The following is a 7,616-nucleotide window of genomic DNA, read 5'->3' as shown; positions in this document are numbered from 1 at the left end:
AGCCTGCCATGCTCTGTCGACCTTGGGACTTTCAATGGACTTGAATTAATGGCCTGCCATGTGGTTTGGTAACATCAGGACTGTGCCTTTTTACTTGTCAGCCTTGGGCTTATCAGCCTCAGCAGCCAGCAGCTGTCTGAGTGAAGAAAAGCCTCTAGTTCCAGTGGGCCAGGAGCAGGAGGCAGAGCTGAAGCCTGAGGTTGAGGGGCTTTCACCCAGTCCCTAGAGTCTGGAACTTTGAATTCAGACTTAAAGCCTCCAAACTGTAAGAGAATAAACTCCTGTTTGTTCAAGCCATCCCATTTGTGGTATATTCTTGTCAGAGTGGTACTAGGTGACCAGAACACAAAGGGAATGCTTTGAGTGTTTTTCCATTAACAATAATGTTGATCTTTGGCTTTGTGTATATGCCTGTTATTATGTTGAGGAATTTCCCTTCCATCTCTATTGTGCTGAGAGTTCTGAACAGGAATGGGTGTTTGATTTTATCAAATGCTTTTTCTGTGTTAATTGATAAGATCATATGATTCTTTTCTTTTGTTTATATGGTGGTGAATTACATGAATTGTTTTTCTGATGTTGAACCATCCTTGCATACCATGTATGAATACCACTTGGTCACGATGTATTTATTTATTTTTGATATATTGTTGGATTCTGTTGGCTAGGATTTTGTTGAAGATTTTTGGATCCATATTCATGAGGGTTATTGGTCTATAGTTTTCCTTTTTAGAGATGTCTTTCCCTGGTTTTAGTATCAGTGTTATATTTCCTTCATAAATGAATTTGGGAGTATTCCATCTTTTTCTATGTTCTGGAATAGTTTGAGTAGTATAGGTGTCAACTCTTCCCTGTTTGGTAAAATTCTCCAGTGAAGCAGCCTGGGCCAGGACTTTTTTTTGTGGGAAGTTTTTTATGACCTGCTCAATTTCTTCTATTATGAGTCTGTTCAAGTATTCTGTCTCCTACTGGTATAGTTTAGGTAGGTCTTATGTTTCTAGAAACTTGTCTATCTCTTCTAGGTTATTGAATCTGTTGGAGTACAGTTTTTCATACTATTCATATTTTTTATTTCAGTTCTGTTGTGATGTCACCATTTTTGTTTATTATTCATGTTACTTGCATCTTTTCTTTCTTTTTCTTTGTTAAATTTGTCAGTGATTTGTTAATTTTGTTAATCTTTTTGAAGAACCATCTTCTTGTTTTGCTGATTTTCTCTGTTTTTTTCCCCCCTGTTTCATTTATTTCTGCTCTGATCTTTATTTCCTTACTTCTAGATACTGTAGGTTTCTTTTGTTGCTGTTTTTCTAATTGTTGGAGTTGTTGAGTTAGAGTGTTGATTTTTTTTTTCCTCTTTGTTTGATGTGTGCATTTATTGCTATAAGTTGACCTCTGAGTACTGCTTTTGCTGTGTCCCAAAGGTTTTGGAAGGCTGTATCTTCATTCTAATTTTATTTTTCTAGGAATTTTTTAAATTTCACACTTTATTTCTTCTGTTACCCAGTAGTTTTTAAGTAATGTATTATTCAGTTTCCACATATTAGATATTTTTTCCTTGATCTTCCTATTATTGATTTATAATTTTATAGCATTGTGATCCAAGAAGATGCTTTGTAGTATTTCAATGTTTTTGAATTTATTGAGGCTTGTTTTGTGTCTAACATATGGTTTATTCTAGAGAATAATCCATGTGCACTGGAGAAGAATGCATATTGTGCTTTTATTGGGTGCAGTGCTCTGTATGTGTACATGAGGTTGAGTAGGTTGATTGTGTTGTGGAGTTCTTCTGTATCTTTGTTGAGTTTTTTTCTAGTTGTTCTGTCCCTTCTTGAAAGTGGTGTGTTAAAGTCTTCTACAACTAATGTAGAGTTGTCTATTTTTCCTTTCAATTCAGTTAATACTTGCTTTACATATTTTGGAGCACTTTCATTGGGTGCATAGATATTAATTATGGTGATGTCTTCTTGGCCAATTGACCCTTTTAGCTTTATACAGTGTCCTTTTTCCCTTATGCTGGTTTTCACCTTGAAGTCTATTTTATCAGAAATTACTATTGCCACTCACTCCTGTTCTTTTTTGCTTACCATTAGCTTGTTTTAGTTTTTTTCCACCCCTTAATTTTTAATTTGTTTTTATCTTGGTGTCTGAGGTGGGTCTCTTGTAGGTAGCGTATCAATGTGTCTTCTTTTCTTATCCAATCTGCCACTGTCTTTCTCTTGACTGGTGTCTTAGTCCATTCACATTGAGTGTAATTAATGATAGGCATGAATTTATTGCTGTCATTCTATTGTGCTTTTTGTTGTGTTGTTGGTGATTTCTTTGTTCCAAATATTTTTTCTGTGCTGAGCTCCTTTTTTTTAATCAAGTGTTTCTTTTCTTTTCTCCATTACTGTTGGTTTTGTGCTTACTGAGCTCATGTGTTTTTCTTCTTTCTGAGTTTACTTAGAGGGATTGTTACTTTTTTTGTGTGTTTACTGAAGTCTTATCTCCTTAAGTTTGGAACAGTCAGTTTTATAAAGACATTGTCCTGTTTTCTTCCCCATTTGTAAGATTGGTAATTAAAGCTTTTATTCCCTCTATTTGTTTTGTTGCTCTTGTTGTCTGCAGGCTGACTTGTTTTTTTCACTGTGTACATTATTTTATGAGCTTATTTTGAGCATTTATTTCTGGTTTGGTTTCTAAGTGGTGTCAAGTGTCCTGATTTTAATTTGTTGTTCATTATTGTGGGTTCTTTATTGGAAGGACTCCCTTTAGCATTTCATGTAGAGTTAATCTGGTTTTCACAAATTCCCTTAATTTCTGTTTGTTGGAGAATGCCTTGATTTCACCCTCATATTTGAGGGACAGTTTGGCTGGATATATAATTCTTGATTGGAAGTTCTTTTCCTTCAAGGTTTTATATATGCCATACCATTGCCTTCTTGCTTGCATGGGTTTCTGCTGAGAAATCAGAACTTACTCTTATTGGTTGTCCATTGTAGGTGATGTTTTGTTTTTCCCGAGCTGCTCCCAAGATTCTTTCTTTGTCTTTGGTTTTGGAGAATTTGATTATGATATGTCTTGGTGACTTTTTCTTGGGGTTTATCCTGTATGGTGTTCATTGAGCTACTTGGACAGGTATCTTTTCTTCCTTCATAATATGGGGGAAATTTCCTGTTAGCAAGTTTTCCATAATTTTTTCAGTGTTTTTTTTATGCCTTCTCTTGTTCTGGTATTCCAATGAGATGTATGTTGTTTCTTTACATGCCATCACATAAAACTCTTAGGTTTTCTTCATGTTTCTTAAATCTGTGTTCTAATTTTTCTTCATACAGGCTGGAGTCAAGGGACTTGTCTTCTAATTGGGAAGTACGCTTTTTAGCCAGTTCTAGTCTACTCTTTTGTCCTCCCACTGTATTGTCTAACTCTGTAATTTTAGCGTTCATCTTCTGGAGTTCTAATTGCTGTTTTTGTATGATGTCTAATTGTGTATTTATCTTGTTACTTTGTTCTTGAATGGTTTTCCTTAATTCTTTAGGGTACTGTCTGTCTTCTTGTTGATTGTGTGTGTCGTTACCTTGAGCTCTTGGAGAGACATATATCTATATATCTTCTGAATTCCTTCTCAGATAGTTCTATTGCTTGTTCTTCTTCCATGATAGATAATTCTTTAGGCTGGGGTTTTATTTCTATTGTCTTGTCCTTTTTTATTTGTTTGATTTGAGGTTGTTTGTTGTTTCTTAGACATTTTGAAGTTGTTGTCTTTAATTATTAGTTATGTATTGATTTGTTTCACCTTGATTTCATGTTTCACTATATATGAAAATGTGGAGAAGATGTACTTTTTTGGTTATTAATTGGGTTGTACTGGGTTGCTCTCTAGCTCTCTCTGTATTGGTGGAATCACTGGTGGGGTTGTGAATGCAGGTCTCCATTCATCATGAAGGGGATTTGTAGTTGGGATGAGCAGATGTTGTCTACTCTCTGTTATTGTTTCTGTGGCACAGGAGTTATTGGTGTTACCTATTGGGTGAGATGTTCAGTGTAATAACTCCTGTTTCCTGGTGGTGGTTTAATGTGTTCCTTGTACTTGATGAGGCAGGGAAGAGGAAAAAAGAAAAGGAAAAGAAAGAAAAAAAAATAAAAGGTGCCAGTAGTGAGTCCCCATTTTCTGCATACAGGCAAGATAGTACAGACAGCTTTGCTGTGACAGGCAGCAGAGCTGTCTGTACTATCCTTCTCTCTCTCTGTCTCCACCACCTAGGCAGTTTTGTTTATTTTTCCCAGTTGTTTAATCTGCTCTTTTTCTCCTTCTTCACTAAATCTGATACTTTAGCTTTTCCTTCATTGCTCATAACTCCAGTATCATTATTTCCTTCTGCTTTACCTAGCTATTCAGGGCCTAAGTTGCTTGAAAGAACAAATATGTGGGTTATAGGTACTACTCCATCTTCTCAAGCCTTCTACTCTGTCTTCTTGAGCCACCCTTTGAAATATTCTGTTCAGATCTTTTCCTTTATCATTTCTTCTATTTGCTTTAGCTATTTTCCATTCAAGAGCAAGTTTCAGAATCTTTTCTTACATCCATTTTGGTTTTTTCTTTCTTTTTAATGACTTTTAACTTTCCTCATGATGTTCTTGTCATCCCATAACCCAACACATCTGGTCTTCAGTCATTGATATTCATGCACCACATCCATTCTTCAGATAGTCTCTAAATCAGGTGAGATATATTCAAGGTCATATTTTACCTTTTGTGGACTTAATTTTCTTCTGCTTCAACTTGTACTTGCATATGAGCAATTGATGGTTTGTTCCATAGTCAGCCCCTGGACTTGTTCTGATGAAATTGAGCTTCTTTATTGCCTCTCTCCACAGATATAGTTGATTTGATTCCTGTGTATTCCATCTAGTGAGGTCCACATGTATAGTTGCCATTTATGTTATTGAATAAAGATATTTGCAATGAATACAAGATTGATCTTGCAAAATTCTATCATGCTGTCTCTGGCATAATGTCTTTCACCAAAACCATATTTTCCAACTACTGATGTTTCTTTGTTTCCAAGTTTCACATTCCAATCACCAATAATTATCTTGATCACATGTTTGGTCAATTTCAAATAGCAAAAGTTTATAAAATTCTTCAATTTCTCCATCTTTGGCTTTAATAAATGGTTTGTGTATAAATTTGAGTAATAGTAGTATTAACTAGTCTTCCTTGTAGTGAATATTATCCTTTCACTGAAAGCATTGTACTTCAGAATAGATCTTGAAATGTTCTTTTTGAACATGAATTGGACACCATTTCTCTTCAATTTGTCATTCCCAGGACAGTAAATCATATGATTGCCCTATTCAAAATGGTCAATACCCTAGGGTTGTTTTCAAAAGAATAAATTATATAATTTTGTTTGAGTGTAAGCTATGTGCTCCTTAAAGGCGAGTTTGAATAGTAATAGTTGATGTTACTATTGTGATTATGAAAGTGCAGGAGATACAATTCTGTCTTACATGAACTGGGGTTCCTATGGATCACACCCATGTCAGATGTGAATATGGTTTGCTTGGCTGGGCATGTGGCCCAGAGGTGGTGTGATGCTTCATGTGAGATTTCCACCTGGGGATCCCAGTGGTCTCCTGGTGGGTTGATCTTGGCTGGATATGAGACCTGGAAATACTTACTACATTTCCTTCAGCCTAGGTCATACTCTTGAATCTAAGATATCCACATATGACTGATTGGGAGTAACATCACTTTCTTTGTTCTGGTTATAGGGAAATGTCTTGATGGACCTAACATTACCCAAGTGACATTTAGCTCTTCCATAAACTAACTCAATTCCTAGCACAGTCAGATTTTCTCATCTCTCTTCATTTCTCAATGTACTGTAATCTGACTTTTACTCCTTGTGGTTGTGAAGGTTGTATGTCAACTTGGCTGGTCCATGGTTTTCAGTGGCTGGGCAGCTGGATATAATTATTCCCTATTATGATATTGTAATCATCTCCATGGTAGAATCTGCTGTGAAGAGCTAAGTAGTTGCCTTTGGGGTTTGGCCTGATTCTAGTATATAACAAGAAGCTTTGAGAAAGGTCTCTAGCTTTTTGGCACAACTGGGTCCTGCATTTGGCCAAGTCTTCATCTGGACTGCTGTGTTGTCTGAAGATCTTGTGATTGTTCCTGGACTTGAACTAATGGCTTGCTGTGTTGCCTACCAGTCTTGGGATTGTGCCATTTTACCTGCTGACCTTGGGTTCATCAGCCTCAGTAGTAAGCAGCTGTCTGAGTTAGAAGATGCCTCTATTTCCAGTGGGCATGGAATAAGAGGCAGAGCTCAAGCCCAGGGTTGAGGGGCTTTCACTCAGGCCCTAGAGCCAGCACTCTGAATTTGGATTTCTAGACTTCTAAACTGTAGTGCAGTACCTAAGGCATTTGACTGCTAACCAGAAGGGTGATGGTTCAAACTCACCAGCTACTCCTTGGAAGGAAGGTTGGGCAATCTACTTACATAGTGATACTGCCTCAAAAATCCAAGGAGGGGTCTCTATGAGTCGGGTTTGACTCAACAGCACCTAACAACAACAACAAACTGTAAGACAATAAATTCCTGTTTTTAAAGCCATCCACTTGTGGCATTTCTGTTATAGTGGCACTAGAGAACCAAGTCACCCCTCAACTTCCTGGGAGCCTCTCAATCGAGGGCCATAATGACATTTTTGTTGTTAGATACAATGGGCACTTCTTGGCTGTTACCATGATATTTTTTGCCTCATTAGGCACTGTTGACTCCTCCTTCCTTCTTGAAGAATTTGCACTCTCCTAATTGAGGAACACCACAGTCTTTGCTTTCCTCCTGTCTCTGGCTGCTCTTTCTCGGTCTCTTTTACTGGCTTCTCTTCTGTCCTACATTTGCATGCTAAATATTCTCTCAGTTCTTCCACAAGCATCATTCCTGTCACATTGCATGCTCTTTCTGAGCAATCTTATCTAAGGTCATGACTTCCTTTACCCTCAAAGTCACTGATTCCCAGACAGAGAAAAGTCTATCAAAATCATCTGTGGGGAAGGAGATGTTTTCAAACTGCACAGGCCACTGCAGGGGCTCTGAGGAGCACCATCACTGACATTCACTGTCTTAGTGAGTTCATTTTAGGGATATGGCTCCTTAGTTGTGTGTGTGTGTATTTTATAAATGCTAACAGATCCCAACTTGTTGCCAAACATATTGCATTTTACTTAATTGTTTTTTTAATAGTGGTGATATATAAACTCACTGACATCGAGTTGGATCCAACTCATAGAGACCCCTCCTTCAGTTTCCAAGATGGTATCTCTATGGAAGTAGATTGCCCAATCTTCCCTCCAAGTGGTGATATATATGTACATATGTTATACGTATATATATAGACACACACATATATATGTATGTATGTATATATATAAAAGCTCTGGTGGTGTAGTGTCTGAGGCATTTGACTGCTAACCAGAAGGCTGGTGGATCAAACTCACCAGCCACTCCTTGGAAGGAAGGTTGGGAAATCTACTTCCATAGTGATAATGCCTCAGAAACCCAAGGAGGGGTTGCTATGAGTCAGATATGACTTGATGGCAGTGCGTTTATATATATATATAT

This window comes from Orycteropus afer, unplaced genomic scaffold (genome assembly GCF_000298275.1).
Source record: "Orycteropus afer afer isolate SDZICR_OR568_19922 unplaced genomic scaffold, OryAfe1.0 scaffold00342, whole genome shotgun sequence".
Classification (NCBI taxonomy): domain Eukaryota; kingdom Metazoa; phylum Chordata; class Mammalia; order Tubulidentata; family Orycteropodidae; genus Orycteropus; species Orycteropus afer.
The sequence above is the reverse complement of the archived record's forward strand: the minus strand, read 5'-3'. Positions refer to the sequence as shown.